Genomic DNA, 27,847 nt, shown 5'->3' on the forward strand with positions numbered 1-27,847 from the left:
GTCTTGTTGACTTTCAAAATAAGAGAATGTTTCTTGATGAGAATCCAATTCATCAACGAAGCTTCCCCGAGTTCTCCACAGTAGTAAGACGAATCAAGCTTTCTTACGAGGAATCTAATTCATTTTCAGCACTACGTGAGACACTCCTGATATTTGCAAAGCGTTTTAGATGATATATTGCTCTTGATATCCACCACGTCATTTACAGTTGAGGCCTTGCAGCTGCCGCTCATAATTCATACAAAGTTATCCTTAATACTACTAGAGTCGTTCGTTACCTCAGGCAAGACGTCGCACAACAGAAACCAATTGATCATCAACACAAACCAAGAAACTCTCGACTCAGATCGGGTCGTACTCTGTCGCAATACAGGAAGTTTGTCTGTCTTTGTCCTCGACACCAAACGCGTCAGTCGCATTTGGAAACTTCCAAGTCCTCCTCAGTAGTAGTCTTCTCCACGTGAGCAAATCAGGCAGTCGTTTAAATACACGCACACACACACACACACACACACGCATATATATATATATATATATATATATATATATATATATATATATATATATATATATATATATATATATATATATATCTTCCTGTCTGACTCTGTTTGTACAAGTTCGTGTATGCATCTATATACATTTGTTTACAGCTGCGTGTGTTTGTATGTCTGTGTTCATAGTTCTGTGCTTGTGCTTTTATGTATTTGTCTACACACGTGTTTATAGCTGTGTTTTGTGTATTGGACTTTCTTGTGTATATGTGTTCCAGCGCATGTTCGTGGGCATGTGTTTATACTCATGATATTCACCAAATGCTCACTGTCCTCAGTTGACTTGTTCTAGAATAACGGTTCCAGTCCTGTATACAAGAAATTCAAGAGTGTGAAGTCTTGGGTGATATGAACACAAAGTTGATAAATTAATGAATATAAAAGGAATTCAGACATAAACAGACTTAATGGTACTTTCGAGGCTGGTCGTTGAAGTGGGAGAGATAAGAAATTCAGAAATGAGTGGGGGTAAGAAGAGATAAGCATGCTGATGATTAGCAGAAACAAACTAGTGAACTTCAACATTAACTAAGAAAGCGAAATGGTGAAATCGTGAATTAAACTCGAAGTATTACGCTTGCCAAGTCTGTTGGCAAACTTATCTGTGGTGGTACTTCCACAGCTGCTCATCTTATTGAATCAGTCGTTCCATTTGTCAGCAATCCTACTTGAAGAAAAGAAATTACTTCGCCTCACTCGAGGTAAAACGTTTGCCCACGACTCACCGCTACGAGTGATGGAAAATGTACCCAGCAATGAATAGCTGCTTAGATCGAGATTGTCAGCGCCTTGATATATTGGAATACTTATATCAAATCACCTTTATAACTTAGTCTTTCTAGGTTAAATAAGTTTAAGTCATGTAGCCGCCTCTCATCGGGTTAGTTTTCCCAGACCAGAAATGGTGGAGGTAGATTGATGTTGTGCTTATTTATTCCTTGCCCAAAACTGAAGACATTAGTCATGTGGGAACGCACCTAACCTAACCTAACCTAACCTAACTTAACCTAACCTAACCAGTCTGAGAGGCTCGAATGTTCAAGGTCAGTCAGCCATTCTTTTTTTCCCACAAAAGGACAACATTATCTGTCCCATGTGATTTAAGATTCGTTAGCCATCTGTGTTGCTGGACCATTAAATAAATCAAGTCGATTTGTCAAATGTGAAACTTTCGTTGAAAATCATACTGAGAATCGTTCATTAAGAAGTGATCCTCTGGATGATTTACAATCTTATCTCTATTGATGGTCTACATTAGTTTACCATCAACACACCTTAAACTGTTTGGGCGATAATATCAGGGCAAGGGACGCATTACGTTTTTTGAATAATACTGTTACATTGTCTAACTACGAATCCTTAGGAACATGGCTCATCGCAAATGACTTATTGAAAAAGCAAATGAAGCGTCAACTACCTCAAATTTCTCTTTCCAATGATCTCATAAAACGTATCTGGGTCTGCCGTTGTATTGACCTGCGTTTGGTGTCAATACTTGAATGTCAATATGATGTCCTCTCCGTGTAATGATATTGGGATCGGGACTTGAGCTGTGTCCTCTGAGGTCAGTAATGGGACAAATATGAAAAAAAAAAAATATATAAGATCTTTACTTTGAATTCATTGTCTTGACCCAAGTCACCGTTTTCCGTAACATCTGGGTTATGGTTCCCTTGCTTCTAACATAAAGATCTCTTAAGGATTACCTTGTTATTTTCATCAGTATACGTTTCATACTGACGTTTGCTTTGGGTTTTCCACGCAGATTTACATAAATACCCTTATCATGTTGGTCACTTTCCTCTTTGATTTTCTTAATTGTTACTTTATCAGAAAACGAGCAATTCTTTCTTTCACTCTCCCATCATATTGGGTTGGTCTTGGAGAATGTCCGTCCCTTACACAGTGACGCATAAATTTTCTCTACTACTTTGAATGTTTTACTGAAGTTTTCCCATTCATTGTGTCCAGATTGTTTGCTCTGACGGTATCATCCCAGATTGGCCTGCCCAGAGCAGTGCGAAGATATGTAAAATTTGTGTCTAAAATCTAATAGTATCTTTCTACGACTTTCATTCTGATCAGCAATGTAAGTACTGTTGAAGGTAACTCAAAAGTAATTTGTCAGTGATCACTTGCGTCTCAGGAAATTACATTAGGGCACTGTCAGGCAAGTTGAGGGAGTGGCTACGCCCCGAGCTACTGGAAAGTGATTTTTCCCCAGGGCTAATTATTCTAATCACTTAAGATCGACAGTAGGATCCTTGGCCACGACTGTACAACCCTCGATCACAGTGGCATGACTCTTGAGTCAAACTGACATGATCTTGGACTCACTTGACCCTTGAGGAGTAGGATAAAGTCGACGCCATCCAACACCAGGACCCTGCTTTGTGACCCAGGCGGGTCAGCCCACTACTGTACATGGCCAGCGACGCGCCAGTCCTTGTGTCTTCACGTGTGTTTCTGCTCTGGGGCGAACACTGAAGGAAAACCAACTGGGACTCTTGCAGAAGGAAAATGAGTCTGCAGAATTCCAGGGTCGAGGCTACAGAACCACAGGGGCTGGGAAATAGTCTGCGAAAACTCGTCTGTAAAATGGCGTGGTGGAGGGAGTTGAATTGTTTTCAACGCACCGCCTCTCCTATTTCACTTGTACACCGGAGGTAGAGCCTCGGGCCACAGCCACGCTGGGCATCGTTCAACTAGGAACTAACTCTCACCTGAAATGAAGTACTGTCTTGTCCAGGCGCTTGCAGTGGGAGGGGAAGGAGGTTCTCTCGATTGATTCCTACACAGACATACCTGGGGAAAAGAAACAGTTCTAGTGTGAGCTGAAGTACCTGAGCGGGGGAGATCAAGAGGAAAATAAAGAAACTGATTTTCATGAAGACATTGTTCTCAGCCAAGTTGTTCATCAACGAGCTCGAGGCAGCAACGGTCAGGACCGAGCCACCAACAGTTGATCAGCTGCTGTGAGGTCGGCTACCTTGTGGCAGATTGTGACCACTGCATTGTCAGACCAGGGGAAAATATATTTGAAACTAGTGATGAAAAACTCTTGATAACCAAATTACAAAAACAGGAAAAGATATTTGAGAAAACAAAATGCTGATTTAACAAAATGTAACTGGATTAAACTCGCTAATGTTTATACTATTGAAGAAATGTGGAATGTATCTTAAAAACAAGTGACTTAATGAAGACATACCAGGGGAGATTAAGATATAGAGTCAAAGCTTAAAAATCAGCCTGGATAACTAATGACATAGAAAACCTAATTCATCATACTGACTATTCACGTGGTAGAGCAACTACATCACAAGAAGTGACTGAAATCACTGAGGTGGTGTTGGCAGTAGCACAGACGTGTGAGATGTGTCATCATTCACACTTGGAAATCCTAGAAGGCCTGATCCCTAACCTACCCTAAAAAATAACTCCTTACTGACACGACAGCCATGGGAAATTCTGTTAACTATTACATCTAAAATCAAAAGTCATGATAAGCACAGAGAAAACTTTGAACATTTAGGGCTGAGGCTATGCAACACATTGCCTGCAACCATCAGATCTAATACTCTCTGATGGTCTTAATAAGGATGAACAAGGTGTGCCACACCAGCAAATGCTGTGGAGGTTACGTGGGCCTGCGGGCCGCGGCTTCTAACAGCTTGGTCGACCAACGATCCAGCTCAGCAGCCTGGACGCAACCCTGGCTGTGAGGGTGAAGTAAGGGAAAACTTAATGACTGCTCCAAGCATACGTGTATTTTCCCTCATCGACGTGGATCGAAGTGATCATCGTCTACTTGTGTGTCTTTGCCGTGAACGCACGTGCATTGCACGAACGTGCACGAAAAGGTTTTGAATACGTAGCACGTGATGCACGAACGTGCACGAAAATGTTTTGACTACGTAGCACGTGATGCACGAACGTGCACGAAAACGTTCCGACTGCGTAGCCCGTAATGCAAGAATGTGTTCCCACTACGCGCACACGTAACCATTCATTCATGTGATGGAACACGAATCTGCACTTGTGCGAATACTCATATAATTGGTTACGGTCGAGCGCGACCAAACAGACTAATGAATAAACCAATGAATGAAGTTAATGTTATTCAACCCCCAGTTAAAGAAACAGGTCCCTGCTTTTTTTTTTTATTTCTCCAGTGAACGCCGCCAGTCCTGAAGTGCTTCGCAATTAATTTCATTCAAATGCTCAAACTCTTGACGCTGATCTTTTATGGCTTGAAGTGCGCTGGTCGTTTTTGTTACGGCCGCCCGCCATCCCCGGGGGCGGGGGCGTCGCGAAAAGAAAACGGTCATCGCGGGAAATGACTTCCCCTTGAAATAACGACATACAGGAACGTTTTTTTTTTTTTCCTTTTTCTTTTCTTATTTTATTTTCTCGTCTTTCCTTTTTCTAAAAGGGTCGCCGATACAGCTGAATTAATTTTGCCCGTGGGGCTACCGGTACTTCTTCAAAATGAGATTAATGACAAAACTTTTGGACATTTTTATACGTATTTCATGATATTTTTTCTTATACTTGTTTGCCACTTCCCGCGCAGCGAAAGAGCGCCAGGAACAGATGAAGACTGGTCTTATTTGCGCACATACACCGACGCCAGAGCTCCCTATCCACCACCAGAATCCACACACACCTTCCCGTGGTTTCCCTTGACTGATTTAGTAGGTTCAGTCTACCAACAGCACGTCGCCTTCTCTATACCACGTCGTTCCAATTCGCTCTATCCCATGCACGTCTCGCACTTTCCCTAAACATGCTGCTTATCGCTCTCTTCTTATCTATACACATTCAGAACCCAGTCTGAGCCTTCCTGGAGGATGAATGTTCCTCGCTAGGCCCCTTCTGTTCCCACATTCATAAATGGAATACGAAGAATGGAAGATATCCAGCCCCCCCCCCCCCCGCACCTTTTAGTCGCCTTCTACGACACTGAGGGAATACGAAGGCAGTAATCTTTTTTCCCATTCCTCAAGGATAAATGATACTAATGATAATGATAATGATAATCATAATAATCATAAAAACTTAAGAATAACATACGTAAGTGAACAGTAAACACAACTATATATATATATATATATATATATATATATATATATATATATATATATATATATATATATATATATAACCAGGACCTCATTTTTGGAGTTCTTGTAGCTTTGAGAGGTTGCTCTTCCACGCAGTAGCAGGCAAATGATGGACTTCTTTCCCGTCACGTCACATGACTAGTCTAAGATCACTCCAGTTCACACTGTAACTTTGACTTCCTCGCCAAGAATGCCGATGTTATCACAATATTCATATAGACAGATATCTCCCAGTGGTCTTGTTCAATAGCATCTGGTAAGTTGTTTTGTCAAATCGTCATAAATTCATCATTTCCTTTGGAGACATTATATCCCTTTGTATTGATGACACTGGTTGTGGCGTCCATCAGCACACGTCCTCCCCGGGTATCTCAATCCTCAGGTCCATCGTTCCTTCCTAAGGGCGCATTCATTCATGTCCTTATTCATCAGAGTCTTCACCCTTATTGTTCATGACTCCACCTATGCCCGGTCTCTTATGGCCCGTCATTTGCAATGCTCGTTTTTATTCAGCTTCAGCGGATGGAACAATGAATGCTCTTTATACTTCTCTCTCTCTCTCTCTCTCTCTCTCTCTCTCTCTCTCTCTCTCTCTCTCTCTCTCTCTCTCTCTCTCGAGGTTTGTTGAGTTTTAGGCCTGTCAGCCGCCAGGGACACTAGGTAGGGCTGATGATGAACACGAACCGAAAAATCTTGAACACCTTCAGGTGTCAATAATGATTTTAAGACCACATACACTTACACTCTCACTGTGTACACGGTCCGTGCCCAAATGGGTGGTCATTGCTTTGTATTTTGTTTGCTTATAATATATCCAGTGTTGCCTATAAAGTCTTTGTATATTACTCTGTGTCTATTCGGTGTGAATTGTATGATTATTACCAGGTAGAGGTAATCCTTTTCATACAAGGATGCACTTCACTTGGTGGGCACGTCTTGAGAGTGTGTGGCCTAGTATTGGTAGCGCCTGTAAAGATCCACCACCGTCTCCCGGTGGACTCCTTTGCATGGCAGAAATTCATGATGTAGTCACATCCCGCCAGCCAGGTGTGGCCAAACCAAACCACAGGGCCACAGTTCTTTCCTAAGGCACTGGTGTCCCTTTACTTATTATATTTAGAAGTAATTGCCATTGCTTTTTATAGGATTCCATTTTTGAGGTGTCCTCAGAACTTGGTAGGGAAGGTCGCGTGGACGGTGAGAGGTTACTTCAGTGACTGGGTTGAGTGGTTGGGATGGCCAGTGAATACCAGTGCCAGTCAGACTGATGAGCCCAGCTCACTGATGATGCATCGTGATCTTGGTGATCTCAAATGTGGTCTTGGTGACCTTACTCTCTCGGTAGCCTTGCAGGGAACTACCTTCCCCGCCGCTGGTGATCCAAGCATGTCAGGCTCTGCATCTAATTACCCTGGTCTTAAGTATGGTAATTCCTCTGTTGACACCTCCCTGGTGGACGCTATCTTGTCTCCTCCCTCTCTCTCTCTCTCTCTCTCTCTCTCTCTCTCTCTCTCTCTCTCTCTCCCCTCCCCAGATCACTGCCTGTTTAAGAGCTTCTGCTGGCCCTTGGCACTGAGGGTTCTTTCCCTGTCGCATGCTCGTGTTTCCTTTGTCTCACCAACACCACCACCATGTAGGTCTTTCCTTCAAGACAGTCTTTGTGTATGAATAGTGAAAATGATGATGAAAAAAAAAAAGGCTTTTGGTAAGTTTACCTCAGAAGCAATCAGGGCGTCTCCAACTCTTTAGTCAGACGTAAGCCGACGGTGTCGTATTCATCTGTCCCCGAGCTTACCTCGGCACTAACACCCGCCCACCGAACATCACAGTATAGCGAGTAACTCACTTTTCCAGTCTTCTTGGTTAAGTCCGAAATCTGGAACCGTAGTCATTCTTCTGGCGGACACTGAAGGTTAATGGATCCGGAGAATTACCTGTATCTTTGCCTCACTGGACCCTTAGAATGACCTTTGGGTCTGAGAGATATACTCACCGTCATACAAACGTCTTAGGAAGTCCTTCAAGGGAAAAAGAAAAACAAAATAACATAACACCACTGGATCAGGCCGCTCGCATTACTCACCATTTTGTCAACACTCATGCCTTGCCTACAGTGAAGAATGACATCATGTGAAAAATCGTGGGTGATGGTAAATAACAACGTGTTGGTAGAGAGAAGATACGATGAGCTCAGGGAGCTGGTAACTCGACTGGCAAGGAGGGTGTGTGAACCTCCTTCCGTGGCGGGTGGATCGTGTTTGATCCTTTTGAGAAGCGATCAGCAGGAGTCACTTGGTTGATGGATGATCCTCCTCTTCAAGTGATGAAGCGAGTGATGTGTGTAATAGATAACTGTTCCTACTGTTAGAATGGTGGTGTTATCTAGGGTCACTCTAGAGTCAGGGGAGCCCTCTCGATGGTGTATGGAGTCGATCTAACAAACACTCTTAATACAAGAGATTATTTTTAGGGTCTGTGATGAGTAGAAGAATGTATATTTCCAGGTTAACAAACGCTGTCTATATAGGAAGTTATCTTGAGTCTTTGCTGAGTAAAAGGATGTATATTCTTAGATGGTGTTGTTATTACAATCTTTTGCTTTCGTCCCAGATCATGGAGCACCTCCTCAGTGGCATTGGTCGATGATTGCGATATCTGAATAGTGAAGGGGTTCATCCTGGTTGATGGGAGTCGAGTGGTTAACTGTTGCTGGTCAGTCAGTGAACAGAGAAAATATTATTAACTCGGTTTTCTAACGTTTCCAAAAGCCATACTGCGTATCACTGTTCGTACGGAATAGCTCGTGAGTGAAGTTAATACATTATGAAACTCGGATATGATGCATGAAGACGACGATAAGTTAATGTAACAAGGTGGTGGTGTACTGTAATGGTAATATCTTGACGATTTCTTCCTCATTTTAACAGTAAGATTCGTCCACTATTTGTAATGACCAGAATTAACGATGGGTACCAAACACTGGCAACCTTTTTAAAACTCGTTTTCTTTCAAGTTGTAAGGTAAATGCTAGCCCTCACTTCCGGGGGAACGGGACAAAAACACCAGATGAAAAAGAGCCACCTCCCGCCCTCACCAGATGCAGCCGGAGAGAGGAAATGCGGGAAACGACTCAGAGTAACGAGCTATCCGGGTCACCGCCAACCCTCGTTACTGTGAGGGTTACCCCTCTAAAATCCCCTCACTTGGAGGGAGGTTACCCCAATCTCTTGAGAGAAATTCCCCTTCATTTTTACCCGCTGGGGGAAACTTGACGCTACTACGTGCTACACGAGACGCAGTCTGACGCTACCTTCTACGAGAGACCCTAACTGGCACGACCTGATACGAGAGACCATCTGACGTTACCTACTACGAGGGACCATCTGACACTACCTACTACGAGAGACCATCTGACACTACCTACTACGAGAGACCATCTGACACTACCTACTACGAGAGACCATCTGACGTTACGTACTACGAGAGACCATCTGACGTTACCTACTACGGGAGACCATCTGACGTTACCTACTACGAGAGACCATCTGACACTACCTACTACGAGAGACCATCTGACACTACCTACTACGAGAGATCTAATCTGACACTACTTGCTACAACAGACCCCCATCAGACATACCCACTACGAGAGACCCCATCTGACACACCACATGTCAGCCACGAACCTCCAGAGCTGGTGACGACTCTTTTCCAGATGTCCAGGTCCGAATTAGAGACTCGAGAAGGAACTTTTACTTTACGAAAACTGTATTCAAACTAATCTCACCCAAACTAGGCATATCTCTTCCTCCTCCTCCTTTTTATGGAAGTTTTGCCCAATGAAGGGAAAATATGTTTCTCGTACCGCAAGGAAAGTCTCTCTCTCTCTCTCTCTCTCTCTCTCTCTCTCTCTCTCTCTCTCTCTCTCTCTCTCTCTCTCTCTCTCTCTCTCTCTCGTGTGTGTGTGTGTGTGTGTGTGTTCGCCATGGCTGTCACTGTCAGCTCAGAGTGAGTTTCCATCTCTTCATTGTGAGCTCTTCAGATACTAACTCGCTCTCCCCGTGAGGACCCTTGTCATTAATTCAAGTGGACCGGCTCTGCGGCATGTGTAATCATCCTGGGTGACGAGGACTGGAAGCTATAATTCCAGGAGGAAAGGAAAGAAAGACCGTCTTCCTTTTTCCACCAAAGCGTTTGAGGTACGCCTTTGATGGCACGCAGTCTTGTACCATGTTATTACCAGCCACACTTCAGCGACTCGACGCACAGTAGAGGTATAATGTTCGTGGGTTACCGTGGATGATGAGGTTAATCCAATCACTTACCCACACCTTCGCGGTGGTGTGTGTGTGAAGCTGTACATTGATGGCATCGCGAAGTTTTATGTTGCCGTTAGTGACCAGAGAAACACATCTCCGTTTTCCAAGCAGCGTCCCAAACATTTCTCTCCACCTCCGTACGTACCGTATACGTAAACTGACATAAAGTTGGCGATAAGCATATACTGTATAGATCGGTCTGTAAACACGATGTTCTCAAGTGTCAAACAAGATATCCTCCTGTATTATAACTAGATGAAATCCAGAATTTGTACTGCTGTCGTTAATGAAACACTAACCAATGATTGGGACACTTAGGAATGAAGATGATGACGGCTACTTTACATCTTACACACACACACACACACACACACACACACACCTTTTTTCCTTTACGTTGGAATCTGCAATCGTTGATAAAGGTCCACATTTAGTCATAGCCTCAATTGAAATGCAGGGAGGTTTATGAAAGGGAAAAAGGAGAGATAAGGGAAATTCTGAAGGATATGAAAAATCTGTATTTTTTTTTTTTTTTTTTTTTTGAAATGCGCCATGTCTTAGTTGTTAGGAAAGACATAAGAAGGTAGAGAGTTCCAAAGCTTCGAGGTGTAGGCGAAGAAACAGTTATCAAAACGGCCCACCCTTGCGTTGCCAACGACCACACAGTAATCATGTGACGCAGCAGCTGGCCGAGTGTTGCCTGGTCTAGCTAGTGGTGGGGGCACACAAGCAGCCAGCTCTCGGAAGCAAAAACCATAGAAATTTTCACAGAAGATGGAAAGTGGACCACCATAGTGGGGTAAGGCAAACGGATCAAGTTGAAATTAGCCTGCCAGAGTTTATAAGTCAGACCGCTTTCGATTCAGCTCTGTTAAGTAAGGATGCAAAGCTAGACCCACCTCAGATGTAAGAACAGTACTCCATACAAGGACGGATCAATCCTCTGTGTAAACGGATCAATTGTTTGGTAGAAAAGAAATTTCGACATCTGAACAGGTCTCCCAGTTTCTTATAGGAAGACTTTGATATTTCCTTATCGTAGGGCTTCCAAGATAAGAGTGGATGTTACAATAATACCAAGCGCGTTCATTGATTCAAAAGGTGGAATTACAGAACCGTCGAAAGAGAGCGGGAAGTTGAGACATTTCCAGTAGAGAGATGGGCAGAAACTGGGTCTTGGAGGCATTAATCTTAACCAGATTTCATCCACCCAACTTAGATTTCCTGTCCAAATTTATTTAGAGTTTGTGTCGAGATGTAGATCGAGTGGGAGAAGAACAGATTGAGCGATGTGGATGAATGCAGTGTTCAGTCATCATCATACGAGTGCATGTAGTTATTTGAAGAAAGGAAATCGTGGATAAGATAGAGAAAAAGTGTAGGAGACAGAACAGAACTTCAGGGACACCGCAGTTAACCGAAAAGGGGATGCTGATGACGAGCGAGTATAAATAAACTCTAGGGAGAATAAGATGATGTTTTGGAAATACTTTGATAGTGTACAGAAAACGAGCCGTCCAATGGGAACATCAGTGAAAGTGCAAATGCGGAGGTTGTAGTGATGAAGTGAAGAGGAGATGAAGTGAATATATGGAAGGAATGCTGAATTTGTCTGATGATCGGGTGGCATATGTATTTGGGTCGGGGTAGTGTACAAAGTGAAAGAATCATGAGTGATTTGGTAAATAGAGAAGAGGTAATGAAACATTGTGTAAGGTGAAATGTGGCAAGCATGTTGAAGTGGATGGTACTCTCGTTGAATTTCTCAAGAATGGGGTGACTGTGTTGTTAACTGGTTATTTAGGAATTCCACTGTAAGTAGGGATCATGGTGAGATGCCTGAGGATTGGCAAAATGTATGTATGGTTGTATAAAGGCAAGGGAGACAAAGGTGAGTGTTCAGACTACGAAGGTACGAGTTTATTGAGCATACCTAGTAAATTGTATGGAAGAGTAGAGACTGAGAGGGTGAAGACACATACAGAGCATCAGACCGGGGAGGAATAATGTGGTTTCAGAGTTGGTACAGGAGGTGTGGATCAGATGTTTACTTCACAAATGCTTGTGAAAAATACTTACAGAAACAGAAGAATTTGTATGTGGCACTGATGGATCTGGAGAAACCACATGGCACAGTTTTTAGAGATGCTTTGTGGAAGTTATATGATGTTTGGGAAAGCTGCTAGAAGCAGTGAGAAGTTTTTATCGCGGTGTAAGGCAAGTGTACGAGTTGGAGGAGAAGAGAGCGAATGGTTCCAAATACGGTTGATCTATGTAGGTCTGTGTAATGTCACCATGTTATAGATAGGGTGGTGAGGGAGGTGAATGCCAGAGTCTTGGAGCGTGGGGTGAGTAGGGAATGAGGGGGCCTGGAAAATAAGTCACATGCTTTTGCTGAAGACATTATACTGGTGACAGATTCAAGCGAGGAATTGCAGAAGTTAGTGACTGAGTTTGAAAGGGTGTATGGAAGGAGTAAGTTGGGAGTAAACGTGAATAAAATCAGTGTTTTTAAGTTTAGCAAGGTAGAGGAACGGGTTACTTGTGGTGTGAGACTGAATGAAGATAATCTGGAGAAGTGAAGTGTTTTAGGTACTTATGAGTGGACAAGGCGGCAAATGGAACCATGGAACCGACGATGAGTCATAGGTTGGATGAGGGGGCGAAGGTTCTGGGGGTATTGAAGAATGTATGGTAAGAAAGATCGTTATTTGGGATGGCGAAAATGGATATGTTTGGTCCCACCAATGTTGTATGAATGTGAGGCATGGGATTTTGATGATAATGTGGGAGGAGGGTAGATGCGCTGGAAAAGATATGTTTGATAACAATTTGTGATGGGAGGTGGTTTGATCGAGGGAGTGATGATTGTGTGTGTGTGTGTGTGTGTGTGTGTGTGTGTGTGTGTGTGTGTGTGTGTGTGTGTGTGTGATCAGGATCATTGTATATTCACAGTTATAAAACTTTTCTCATAGTTTCCGTTTTCCTTGTGGGACGCATTAACACCACCAGGAAGACTATATATCAAACTTGCTATGTTCATTTTTTTGTGTCATACAGTCAAACTGTTCATGATGAAGCTGTATTTCGTCCACCTATATGGAGAGCTTCAGGTGGAATTAGATTAATCTTTTTCACGTGAATACATCCGTGTGTCTGGGAGAAACATTGTGTCGTTGAAGACAGTGTATTATAACCTTCGTCTAGGTTGGTCTGGCACTTGCTGCCACAGAGGTGGCTTCATAGCGAGGCCTAACTGTTGGGAACTAGCAAAGAGAGAGTCTGTGTCCTCATGCAGTGGCATCATACAAATCGCACTCCAACTACCATGAAATAACCGACATGTTCCAAAAAGAAAACGAGGCTCACGCTCCTCCTGCGTCCTTGACAACATGACGTTTTTATTGCTCCGCGTCAGACGAGGGGCACGGAAAGTACCCCACGAAAAAATCAATATCTACTGACCTTTCTCTGTCCCGGCTGAGGTCACCCGCTACGTTAATTGACAGCCTGAAAAGAAGAGGAGAAAAACATGTTAGCTGAGGACTTCCACGGGTACTGTGAGCAGCTGGGAACTCACGCAATATTACCTTCGCTGCAATTGATGAAGATTCTGTTTCTGTGTGGTGGGAGTGTTATCTGTAATGATATAATGGGAGTGTTATCAGTAATGATATAATGGGAGTGTTATCTGTAATGATATAATGGGAGTGTTATCAGTAATATGATAAGTGTTATCAGTAATGATAATATTATCAGAATAAATGATATTGTTTTCTCTTATCATCTGAAAATAATGATTTAGATGATGATGGTGATAATTATGCCAGCTATGATAATTTTAAATATCATTACTGTCTTACTATATATCATCATCATCATCATCATTATCATCATCGTCATAATGATAATGTTAATGATAGTAATGATAATGATAATAATAATGATAATGATAATTAGTGATAATAATGATAAAAATGATAATAACAGTGTCTTCAGTCTCATTATTATAGTCATTGTTACTGCAATCATATCATCATTATGATCATGAGCGTCATTATTCATACCATTTTCAGTAGCAGTAACAGTGGCAGCAGGAGTAACCTTTTCACTTTCCAAACATAATACAAATATTTAGATAAGGAAGCAGTTGAAACTTTATTTCTTATGTAGTTACCTGTAACTTTTTTTTTTTAACATACTTTTTATCATATCTTTATTAGGATATTTATTTCAATCACTTACAGGATTAATATTCTTGTCATATCAATCTATTCCATATCATCAACATAATGAAAATTAAATACATTTTCGTATATGCTAAACTTGACCACTTGTTCTCCCCCTCTTGCCAAGACGACGGTTTGCCCTACAAGGGAAGCATCAACAACAAGGATTCATAAATACAACGACCGTTATGTATAGATGACTTGGGTGATACGTGAACAGACACTAACACCACATCTGATGATGCTAGTTTGTTTCGACCAATGCTCTTTTAGAGTATTCTATGGAGTTGGTATACCAAGAGAAGACTTTGCTGTAGATGCCGTATTGATGTGTGTGTGTGTGTACGGGTCTCTCGCATACATACAAAACTCGCTCAGATTCATGGAATAATAATGAGGCAATCATGTCTTCTGCTTGTTATGAGACATTAGTTGCATGGTCCATGAAACACTTCCATGTAGGGTGATACGAACTGAGGGCTACAGATGATTGGGTAATTGCTGAAGACAAGACCTAAGAGCACAGGACTGTGGGTAAGGATAGGTTGCTAGGCTCTGTTTCCATGCACTTCAAAATCGATTTATTAGTGCAAGAGGAACACTTTAATGTGCTGGCTCAGAAGCGAGGCTGAGGCAAGACCTTACTTGGTTCTCGTACCTTGTGCCCTTACGACCTTCATGGGCCAGGTGACCTGACATGCAACATCACGTAGATACATTTTGAATATTTGAGGTAACCAACCTCATTGCGTCTTCGCCTTTTTTGTACAAGCCACGAATTATGGCAGGGGTTGAGTTTGGTATTCAGTGGATTTTTCAGTCCGAAATGAAGAGTCTTTATGGAAAAACTTGTTGGGATTTTGTCCTGCTGTTCTTTAGGGAATTTTTAGGAGGATCTTTGCAAGACAAACTTGCTCCTCTGAGGTTTATGCTGGGCAGAGGGAACTTGTTTTATTCTCTCGATTCTGTTGTTCTTTCTTTTATTCTGCTGCTGTGTTCGTTGCTCGAAAAGGTTTTGCAACAATTTGTGCAGAAATCGTCTGTGTTCAGCATTGTTTTACCAGTTACCACATTGTCGTGAGACCACAGGCCTTACCTGAGAACCACACGGTGTCTGTGGTTCTTGGTCGTAGCTAATAGCAGTTATACATCAGACGAGGCTCTGGTGGTGCACAGCTCCTCGAATCACCAACCTATAAGAGCTGCATGAAACTGTTCGATCGTCGCTTCTTTCGTAGATAGTCTAGAAGGGAATCATAAGGTATGCAAAGTTCTCGCTACAGACGCTGAAATAATCTAAGCAGCTCCCTGTTTAGCGGCAAGAATTCCTTGTTTTCCTGGCAAGATATGATAGGGCGGTAAGACCGCTAGGTTAAGCATTACCGAGAGGAACATTTAGGTCAGCTACGGTGATACTGGTGACATTATTGCGATCGTCAAGACAGGTGATTCTACAGGAGACTGGCAGTACCGCCTGCACACCATGAGACGGGAAGGTGAGCTGAAGCCCTTGTTGGCCTTACAAGGTCTGAGCTCGTCGGTATGACTCGGTATAGCGCTGCACCAGGGACGCTGCTCCGTAATTGTATTCATTTGGAGAAATGAACTGCCGTAACAACACTCACCCACACAACAACGTTCCCTGCCCAGACTGCAGGCACACATAAAGACCCAGGCTCTTAATCAACATTAACTGCTTCATCTTGCCTGGGTCAACAGCTGGAAGGAGATGAACCCCTACACACTGGAGAGACGTCTGCCATCCAACCCCTGGCGAGGGTGACTGGAAACTCAGCCTTCCTCCTGGCTTTAAGAGAACCAAGGAGGGTCCATCTGCTAGAGTCGAGGTTATGCAGACGAGTGATTCACCGCCATTCACCACCCCGCTGGTGATGAGGGAGGAAGACAGTCAAAGCAAGCAGAGGTCTTACTCGAGTGGAAAGGATGGAGATTGTGATGGTGTATATGAAGGCATTCTGGAAAGTGTGGAGCTCGATCGCATTCATGCAGATGTTTACACTACCCAGCGGTCGTCTGAACCCGACAACCACCATCGAGCTAAAGCCTCTAATGTAATATGCAGAACCACCATATTGTGCTGTAGTTACATGTCTTCTTATTTTTTTTTCCCTTGAGTTTGTTATTGATTTTTTTCTCGACATCTATCTTTATTTCTTCCTTGGGAGGCCTGTATACCTTGGTTCAAATATGGCTAACTCCTTTATCTTCTTTTATGATCACATCTTTAAAAGGTTACATCGGGTGATGGGAGGGAAGGGGGTTCAGAGGTCAAACAGATCACAATCGTCTATCGTGGCTGATGTTCCCTTCAGTCACAATCGGTTGAGACGAAGGAATCTATACAGATGATACAGATGCCTCTCCAGAAGCATCGTACAATGCTCGGCACATATTTGTAATGGGATTAAAGGGTACGAAATATACTTCTTTACCATTACGTGACCATATTTCAGCCAGTGTTCATGAAGTTGAACGAAAACTTGAGATGTATAGGTATGTATATTGGCTTGTGTGGACGTGTATGTATATACGTGTGTATGTGGGTGGGTTGGGCCATTCTTTCGTCTGTTTCCTTGCGCTACCTCGCTAACGCGGGAGACAGCGACAAAGCAAAATAAATGAATGAATATATATATATATATATATATATATATATATATATATATATATATATATATATATATATATATCCCTTGTGGAAGTTTATTGCCCAGAGCATAAGGAAATTTTTCGATGGATTACCTGACCCCAATAATGAACCAAGGCTGATCCTAATGGACTTCCTGGATGTGTTCAATAATTTAGGGCTTTGATGTGCTGATAGTGCAGCGTTATGTCTTGATTTTCCAAAAGAGGGAACAGAGAAGGGGGCCAAGTGAGGATATTCCCTCTGAGGCTTAGTCCATTATTCTTAACGCTACCTTGCTAACGCGGAAAATGGTGAATGTATATATATATATATATATATATATATATATATATATATATATACACTGGATCATCGTTTCCTGCGTTAGCGAGATAGCGCTAGAAACAGACGACGAAAGGCCTCACTCGTTCAAACATGCATTAAGATCCAAGCGTTACCGTGATGTTCATATGTTAACGAGGACACAGCAACAAACATCGTAACCAACCAGTGCGAGGGGATTGCACAGTGACATACGATAGTGACCTGATCATGGCATCTCAGGCGTGTTGAACAGAGAACACTTGTTGCTTCACTGGTTGAACATCATTAATGATCTTTCCAATAATGAGAGGATTTCACCTCCATAACCCATATCTATGATAGTAAAATTCCACTTGATGCCGAGCTTGATATCAGTCATATCCCCGCTCAACAATAGACTTAGGTGAAACTATTTTGCGAACATTATCCCAGTCAATAGGGTAATTGTAATCTCTTCCGTGAGCGTATAAAGCATTAGAATCCTACCCGGTTCCAGTAATATACTGATGCTATTTTACTCTCATATCTTAGTATTTGATCTTCTTCAATATACAGCATACAATGTTCGCATGAATTTGGTATATATATATATATATATATATATATATATATATATATATATATATATATATATATATATATAATCCCTGGGCATAGGGGTGAAAGAATCCTTCCCACGTATTCCATACGTGTCGTTAAAGGCGACTAAAAGGGAAGTCGGACGGAAATCCTCCTCTCCAATTTTTACTTTCCTAGAAGAAGGAACAGAAAAAAGGGTCCACGAGAGAATTTTCCCTTAGGCTCAGTCCTTTGTTCTTAACGCTACCTCGCTGACGCGGGAAATGGCGAATATGTATAAAAAAAGAAATATGTGATTTTGGTTTTCCTCGATAGTGAGGTAGCCCCGGGAACAGATGAAGAAACTAGGCTCATTCTCTCGCTGTTGTGCGTCATATACCGACACCACAGTTCCTTGTACACACAACCAGACCATGGTCGAATATCAGGAAGTTCTCGTGTATATACCTACCAGTCGACAGCTGGACGAGTTTCCACACAGCCTCCCCGCCATGACGGTCCCAAAAACCTTGAAACAAAGACTACACCACACACTGGGAAGATCAGCCAGCTATAGAGATGATGTAACCCAACCCAGACCTGATCAAGATGGTTCACACACACAGGAGGTGCTGACGCACGAACCCAACGTACACACAGACAGTCACGGGAGGAGATGTAAGGCTGCAGGAGCACATTAAAGTGGTCGCGGGTTGTCTGATGATAATGAGGATAATGATAATGATAAATAATGATAATGATAATGATAAATAGTAATGATGATAATGATAATGATAAATAGTAATGATAATGATGATAATAATGATAATGATAGTAATAATAGTCATTATGATAATGATAATTATAAGATAATGATAATGATAATAAAAATAATAATAATAATAGTAATAATAATAATAATAATAATAATAATAATTAAGATAATGATGATAATAATAATGATGATCCATACAAAGAAGGATTAATCCTTTGTATAAACGTAGCAACTGTTCAGAAGAAACGAAATTTCCTCATCTAAACAGAACTCCCGGTTTCCTAGAAACAGACTTAGCTATTTGCATAATGTGAGGTTTCCAAGACAGATGTTACAGTCATAAGACGCATCTTCATTGAATGGTAGGATTACTGATCCATGAAAAGAAGCAGGAGAGTCGTGAGGAGTTTTAGAAACAGAGAAGGCCAGATACTGGGTTTCAGAGGCATTAAATCTAACCAGGTTCCGTCTACTCCTCTGAGATATCCTGCCCAAGTCTGCGTTTATAGAGGAAGTTGAGACGAGACACAGATCGAGCGAGAGAGGATGCAGTAGATCTCAAGGAGGTGGAGGAATTCAGTGTTGGGTCATCAGCATGTAAGCTCATTATATTATCTGCTAAAGAAATGAAGTCGTTGGTAAAAAAGGGAGAAGAGTGTCGGTGACTGGATAGAATTATGATGGACACCGCTGTTGGTAGGGAAAGGAGGGGAGGTTGACCCATCATCAGCCACAGAGAGGGAGAGAGATCGGCCAGAGAGGAAGGTAGATATGAGAGCCAAAAGAGGGTAGTTTGGAGATGCGACCCTGATGCCACTCGCTCTCAAAAGCTCTGGATGTTTCAAGGGCAACTAAATAGGAATCTGCAACCTGTTTCCGAGATGACGACCACACATTAGCTAGGAAGGAAAGGATATGACCAGTGGATCATGTCTTATCGAAGTCATGTCGATGACCAGAGTGAAGACTTAGAGATTCAAGAAGCTTGAGGATATGGGAAGTGAGGAGGGATTTAGATTTTGTCAGTAGTAAAGGTCAAAACAACAGAACGATAGTAAGATGGGTCATCTACCTTCGGGATGGGATGCACTAAAACATGCTTCCAGGGAGAAGGAAAAGTTTTGGGTTTAAATATAAACAGAATAGACGAGCAAGCACAGGTGCAGGATTGGAAACACACTAAGCACATGGGGTTGGATGCCCTGCTTGTGTCCAGACACGGATGTGCTTCTCGGATTGTAAGAAGAGATTACAGGAAGGTGAATAGTATTAGTAACTGGAACATCGAGAGGTTAGTTAATGTTAGAGTTATGCTTGTAGTGCATGATTGTGAATATGTGCGTGTGTTTGTGTGTGTGTGTGTGTGTGCGTGTGTGTGTGTAGGGGTGTTCATATACTGTATGTATGTATGTATGTATGTATGTATGTGCCATTGTGCGTACACTCGGTACAAAAAGTATCGGTGCGCAGTATGCGTGAAACAATATGACACACGGTCTAGCGTTTACTGAGAAACTTATGTCTGACCAAATTATCCGTTGGTTGGCCAGATGTAAGGAGGGTGCCAACATCCAGTCTATATTCAAGATACAGTCTATATTCACAAAGTATCCTGAACAACATTGTCACTATCATAACCTCTCTCGTAACCATGTATTTAAGTAATAACACACAGAATACGATATGGATCATTCACAACACAGCCTCGTCCAGGGTGGTGCACCGTGGTCTGCCGACCAGATACATGTCGTCTATAGCACCTGTGGCTGATTCCACCCACCGTGCTGCTGCTGCTGCTGTGTGTAGGGGAACACCATATGGCGTGCAATATCACCAGCGCCCTAGTCCTCATTATGGAGGGCTACAATAGACTCCATGTGTTGCCTGTGAGGTCTCCATCGTGAGTGGCATGACCACGACACTAGTGGCCCACTATGTTAGCTGAAGTGTCACAGTGTCGAGTTCCCAGAGTCGAGTAATGAAACTGTGACCCTTATCTCAGGTTTGGCATGGTTGGCTGTGTGTGTGTGTGTGTGTGTGTGTGTGTGGTTTACACCTGACGGACCTACCCCAGCCAGGCATACCAACCCTCCCGCCCCAACATCATTAGGAGCAGCTGGTCCACTCATTACGGCTTAAGGCATCGCAGCCATTGTGTGCAGATACTATTTTGACCCAGTGTACAGCCAGTTACCTAATTCCCTAAATGTACACATCAGGGAGGATGTTCTACACTGGTGACCCCTCATTGTTTCAACGTTATATGTTTGTCTGCTGACGTGAGTGAAGATTCGCTGTCGTTCACTACATTTTTGCCCTCTTCATGAACCACACATGTCAGAAGGGCTAGAGGAGAGAAGTCACAGAGGAACTTTGACGACAAATTTGATTTGCCGTAAGCAACGCGAGTGTTACACGTGAGAGAGAGAGAGAGAGAGAGAGAGAGAGAGAGAGAGAGAGAGAGAGAGAGAGGCGTTTCTGAGAACGTTACGTTGAATCATATCGTCTTCGTAAATGAGAATGCATAAACAAAGTTTAACTCCCATGAGCACGACGAGCCCGAGTTAAAGTGTCAGGTCAACTACCAGGTCATCACGGGTCGTGCCGTCATACTCACAGGGTTGAATTATCAGAGTCCTGAGGTCACTGTAGGAAAAAAAAGTCAGTTCTTTTGAAGCAAAAACATAACATCCGATTTGCAACACTGATGAGAAAAACATTATTTTACCATCAGGAGAATTACGACGAGGCCACCGTAGCCTGTGTGTGTGTGTGTGTGTGTGTGTGTGTGTGTGTTTTAAGGGGGGAGAGAGTTTTACACTCGTGTTGCCCCATCTTTTAACCTTGTACATATGTATCATGTCTCAGCTCTTACACACACAACCCAGCTTAAGTCAGATACCAGGTGCGCGCGTGTGTGTGTGTGTGTGTGTGTGTGTGTGTGTGTGTGTGTGTGTGAATATCTATATCTGTATGCGTAATTACTTATCTTCAGTTACCTATTTCAAAAGTACGGGGAGAGGGTTCCACATTCGCACGTCCCCATCTTGACCTTTCTTTACCATCAAGTGACCTTTGAACAAGCTGCCAACATTCACAGTTTCATCGGTCGGCCTTTTCCTTGACCACCCACAACCCTTACATTAACACACATCACTTCTTGACGTCTCTTCTAACAAGCCTCTTGCCCAGTTTCTTGGCAGGGCGTCTTGCCACTATGGTACTGCACCTCCTGAAGAACTATTCGATGTCGACGCCGCCCAGTGGATTCGGAAACGTGAGAGCTGGAATCAGGTCACCCTACCGTCTTTTCTCCTCCACGGTTGTCAGAGTGTAGCCCTCACTGTCTCATTGTAGCACAGCTCTCTTAGTTCAGGTTTCGTTTTAGTTCCTCTTCTCTGGCGCCCCTCCATTAGATCGTTGTGCTTCTTTAAGTAGGGTGACCAAACTTGAGTCAAAATCCATTTTTGGTCTTATATATGTTGTGGACAGTTTGCCAAACATTCCTCATCCAGACACTACTTCAACGTGATTCTGATGTTTGCCAGCAGACAGTTTGTCTCTTCGATATCTCTAACGACAGGTTGGGTATGATGTCGAATCCTATGTCTGTTTCACACACAGTCCTGTTGCGCATATACAACTAGGTAATGGTTACATTAAGGCCTTTTTCTGTCCCCTCCTAATTACTTTGCATTTACTTGAATTTAATTTCATCGACCATTTACTCAACTAACTTTGGAATTAATCCAGGTTCCCCTGTGGGATAATGCAATCATTTTTCTTTACTTCTTTCATGACCTTAGCAGCAGCGGTACATGCGTTCAGACTAGCCATTTGCATACACCGAGAATAGCAGTGGACCCAAGACCGTACCCTGAGGCACACCACTGGTGATCCCAGTGCTTCATTAACCTGCACCTTCCCCTCCTTTCCACGAATGTACTAATCGTCCCAACGCAGGAGTCTACATGCTTATGAATCGATCTTGTCAGTCAACCTTTGGTGGGTGAACAGTGTCAAACTCTTTCTGGCAGTCCAGGATCGTACAGTCTACCCATCCACATCTCTGGTCTGCGATGGAGCTCACCCTCTCATGGAAGTTCATGACATTCATACTGTGAAGCATGACCTCCACTCCCGCTCTCCGTTTTCTTCTTTCTAAGTTGGCATCCATTTGGCTTTCTGATTGTATTCCCCAGAGTTCTACAGAACACATATGTTTCTCCTCACCTTTCCTAAATACGAGCACTATATTTGACCTCTTCCACACCTTCAGAACTACGCCTTCCTCTGGTGACCCACTGGACAGTAATTGGAGGGGCCTCGCAAGGGCCTCCACACATTCCTTCAGTACATGTGTGTGTGTGTGTGTGTGTGTGTGAGTGTGTGTGTGTGTGTGATTACTATTTGTATACTACGAGAAGAGAGTCTTCCACTCGTGTTGTCCTGTCTGTGTGTATGTGCGTGAGTGTGATTGTATATGCGATTATATCTATATCTGTGTTTGTGTATGTCATTGTGTCCTTGTGTGAGTATGAGCATGTATGTACGTTTTTTTTTTTTTTTTTTGGTGTAAATGTTTATGTTCATGTTCGTGAGTTCGTGCCTGTTTGTTTCTGGTTTCTCTGTATGTGTTACAGGAAGATGGTTTCACACTCGTGTGGCCCGTGTCTTTATCTTGTATATATATATATATATATATATATATATATATACTGTCTTCGCCTTATGTACACGCATACGTATATACATCTCAGTTTACACCAAGTGTATTTGTATAGGTATGGGTGTTAGTGAGAGATTATTTTTCTTTGTGCGCATATGTTTGTATGTATGTGCTGTACATGCGCATATATGTTGGAAAGGATCACAATTTGGCGAGTGATCAAGTATATTCCTATGAGTCCACGGGGGAAATGAAACACGATAAGTTCCCAAGTGCACTTTCGTGTAATAATCACATCATCAGGGGAGACGCAGGAAAGAAATGTCACAGTCAGTTGATATATAACGAAGAGACGTAGCTCTGGACTCCCTCCAAACCTCTAAGGACAGTTCTGTGTTAACGTCGTCATGGCCTCTCAGGAATGTAGCTCTAAAGTCGCCTCTCATTCTTCTGTAATACAAAGTGGACAGATCGATGGCTTCTCTCCCTCTCGTTGCTCACTGCTCTCATGGCTAGTACGTTCCTGTTGCAATCGTCTGGCCTCCTTCCATTAACTCTACGAGGCTGCTCCAGTGTGGAGCCTAGACTTGCGCACGTCGCGTATGTCTCCTCCTGAACATCTCACTGCCATTGATGGCAGTTTTGACACAGACGAAAACATAGTTTGCCTCCCTCACATGATGTCTTGTTGGTTCGTCCAGCGTGATGTCAGCTCTTGTCTCGCTTACATTCCTCTCTTTGTAATGTGATGTAATGCAGAATTTCTGTGTGTGTGTGTGTGTGTGTGTGTGTGTGTGTGTGTGTGTGTGTGTGTGTGTGTGTGTGTGTGTGTGCAGGGACCTGTACGCCTGAGTGTATGTTCTTTTGTGCGAATATGCACACGGCTGCAGATGCGTCTAAGTTTCTGTGTTTGTGTGAGTCTATGGACGCATATGTTTGCAATTGTACATGTATGTATGCGTATATGTATGGGTGTCTTCATATGTATGTCGGTGATTGTGTGTGTGTGTGTGTGTGTGTGTGTGTGTATATATATGTGTGTGTGTCGGTGAATGTGTGTGTGTGTGTGTGTGTGTTTTGGGAAGGAGGAGGAAGGGGGAGGGAGGTGACGGGTGAGGCTGCTGGTGATGGCTTTTACAGCCTCAACCACAGTGCCTGCCCCTCTTTCACCACTCACCCTCCCTCCCTCCCTCCCTCACTCCCTCCACTCCCACGCTCCCTAACCTTCATCCGACTCTCTCCCGCCACTCCAGCTCTTTTAAGTATTTCCCTCTCAGTTCTCTCCTCCTCCCTCCCTCTTCCTCCTTCCCTCTTCCTCCTTCCCTCTTTTTTTCGAACTTCTGCAGTTTTACCTCACAATTACTTTCACTTCTGCTCTTTTGAAAATGAAACTGTCTGTCTGTCTCTCTCTCTCTCTCTCTCTCTCTCTCTCTCTCTCTCTCTCTCTCTCTCTCTCTCTCTCTCTCTCTCTCTCGTGTGTGTGTGTGTGTGTGTAACGCTCCTCCTGCACGTTGTGGGGTTCCAAGCGGGAATCAAAAACTCTCAATTTCTCACAGATGAATAACCAATAACCCACCACGCTCGTCCTACCTCGCGTCATGAAGGTCACAAGTTGTATTCACTTTATCATCATTTTTGAAGACGTCTAATTAGCTGGTGTATCTTTACATGTGTGTGTGAATGTTTGGATATATATGTGTGTGGAGGGATGTGTGTTTGCGTTTATTTGTATGCGGGATTCTGACACATTATGTGTGTGTTTTGGTGCATGTTAATATTTGCCTCTGCATAGAATCTAAGTAAGTGTGTAGTGAACATTTTGTATGGATTTAGGTTGTGAATCTAAGTAGGATTTGTATATAAGTTGGCTGTGTTTATGCACGATGCATAGATGCGTAAGCCGTGTATATATACTTAAGTCGTTCATATACATTTGTAAGCTTTGTATGGACACGAGCTGCGCATGTGCGTAAGGTGTGTGCGTATGTAGGTTGCGTATTTTTTTTTTACGTTGGAGGCTTCAGTGATGTCAGAGCTAATAGATATCAATAACATGAACCACCGATGGCTCGAGGAACAATAATTATTGAAAAACGTTCATATATCAGAGCTTTTTGACCTGACCTTTAGGTCAAAGGTCACGCCATCCTACCCAAGGGTCGCACCGTCGTGCTTCGAGGGTCAAACCTTCGTGCTCAAGCGTCGTGCCGTCGAGGTCAGCGAATTCAGGATGGATTACGCGACTACCAAGACAAACGATGGTCTGGCAGCTAGATGGAGGAAGACCGGTCTGGCAGCTAGATGGAGGAAGACGTGTGGTGGTGGTGGTGGCAGGGACGATGGATGCCTGGCCGAGACCCAGCCAGAGAAATGTATAGGAGGAAAAATCTATACGTTGATGGAGGTTGAAGAATGGCCTCCAGATGAACATCACTGGAAAAGGTTCAACACAGCCCTGCTCACCACCTGGGATCTGAAGGGGATTAAGTGTTATCGGCTGTGTGTGTACGTTGGCTTTGCGAGGTATGCAAGCCTTGTGTGAATGTATGGGGGGAGGGCGTTGTATATGTATGCTGGACACGTATGGATATCGTTTTTGTATGTCAGTGGGCGGTGTGTATGTATGTGTCTTATATGTTTGCATGTATGGAAGAGACGTAGAATATTTATATGGGAAGTTTATGGACAAACACCAATAGGAAACGGAAATACGAGAATTCTGAGCGCTTTCGCGTATTACCACATTTTTCAGAGGACTAGTTAGAGTGAGCAAAATAAATGCAGTAGAGGTTGTATATAAAGAAAAGTAGAAAACATGGGATGTAATCATGAAAGTTTATGAATACTGAGAGGCGAAGTTGGCTTAGGGTTCTGCGTGACCCACCCTCTACCTGGTCTTGCCTTGGCGTCTGACGGATGAACTCACTCAGGTAAAACTGGACACAAGGTTGCCATACATGATACAACATAAACTCATGAACAGTTGATAAAACCTTTTTACAGTTTTCTCTACAATAAATGGATCTAGTTTGTATGTGCCTTGACTGATGTTCAATACACTATCAATTCGTAGATTACATTATCGTCATAAATATTATCCAAGGCATGTATCCTTCCACTACTCGTTCGTTCAAACCAACTCTCCCCACATAGTGTCCTCAAACATTTCATTTCCAACACATCCACCTTCCTCCGCACAGCCCATGTCTTGCATCCATATAGTATTGTTGGGACTACTATACCTTCATACATATCCATTTTTGCCTTCTCAGATAACGTTCTCTCATTTCAGACATTCTTCAGCACTCCCAGAACCTTCGCCCCCTCACCCACCCTGAAACTCACTTCCTCTTTAATGGCTCCATTCACTGCCATCTCCACTGCCATGTATCAAAAACACTCCACTTCAAGGTTTCCTCATTCAAACACCCCAACTGAACTGTCCCGCAAAACCTAATAATCAACGTTACTTTTATTCACATTTACTGTCAACTTCCTCCTTTCCCACACACTTCTACACTCAGTCGTCATCAGCGGTTTCTCATTTGAATCTGCCACCAGTGCTGTAGCATCAGCAAACGACAATGATTCACTTCCCAGGCCCTCTCATCCCCAGCAGACTGCACACTCGCTCCTTTCGCATGTACTCCTCCTCTTACCATCCCATCCATAAACAAATTAAACAACCATGGTGACATCACACGCCCCTGACGCACACCAGCCTTCACTTGGAAGTATTCTCTTTCCTCTCTTCCCACTCGTACACACGCCTTGATATGAACTTCTCACTGCTTCAAGCAACTTTCCTCCCACTCTTAACACGTTTCACAACATCTCTATCAACGCTATCATACATACCACACACAAATCCATTTCTTTCTCCAAGTATTTCTCTCACACACTCTTTAAAGCAAACACCTGATGCACTTACCATCTACCACTTCTGGAACCACGCTGCTACTCCCCAATCTGATGCTCTGTACATGCCTTCACCGTCTCAGTCAACACCCTCCCATACAACTTAACAGGTACACTCAACAAACTTATACCTCCGTAATTTGAACGCTTCCCTTTATCTCCCTCGCCTTTATACAGTGACAGTATACATTCATATCACCAATCCTCGGGCATTTCATCATGATCCTGACCGTGACGCATTCACGACCCGCCCAGGGTCGAACACATATGTTAGAGTCCTGGTTGCGGCAGTCGGTCCACAGTCAACCCAGCTGTTTATCTACCCCTAGGGGCTGGTCGATAAAATGCGTAATTGCCTCAGGTTAGGGTAATGGATATATATATATATATATATATATATATATATATGGGATGTAATATATATATATATATATATATATATATATATATATATATATATATATATATATATATATATATATATAGAGAGAGAGAGAGAGAGAGAGAGAGAGAGCTAATGGAATGGTCTGGATTAGGGGCCACAGTTGCCCGTGCCGTCTCAGCTAACATAAGAAAAAGCTACAAATATTTCTGGCGAAGAAAATATGTTGTTTTCAAAAGTGAGACAACTGTGAAATACGCATATCAAACTGTCCACTGGGGTCACTACTGCCGAACTGTCCACTGGGGTCACTACTGCCGAACTGTCTACTAGGGTCACTACT

The 27,847-nt window shown here is 42.9% G+C and overlaps 1 protein-coding gene across 2 annotated transcripts in view; it reads right to left on the reverse strand.

The window, feature by feature from the left end:
- The window catches only part of LOC139766508 (uncharacterized), a 1,237,960-nt gene that overhangs the window by 1,069,989 nt on the left and 140,124 nt on the right, over positions 1–27,847 (reverse strand). For both annotated transcript variants that reach the window (XM_071695222.1, XM_071695230.1), the window contains exon 2: positions 13,465–13,509. The gene's annotated coding sequence lies outside the window, so the exon portion shown is untranslated. The remainder of the gene's footprint in view (positions 1–13,464; positions 13,510–27,847) is intronic.

This window comes from Panulirus ornatus, chromosome 4 (genome assembly GCF_036320965.1).
Source record: "Panulirus ornatus isolate Po-2019 chromosome 4, ASM3632096v1, whole genome shotgun sequence".
NCBI lineage: Eukaryota > Metazoa > Arthropoda > Malacostraca > Decapoda > Palinuridae > Panulirus > Panulirus ornatus.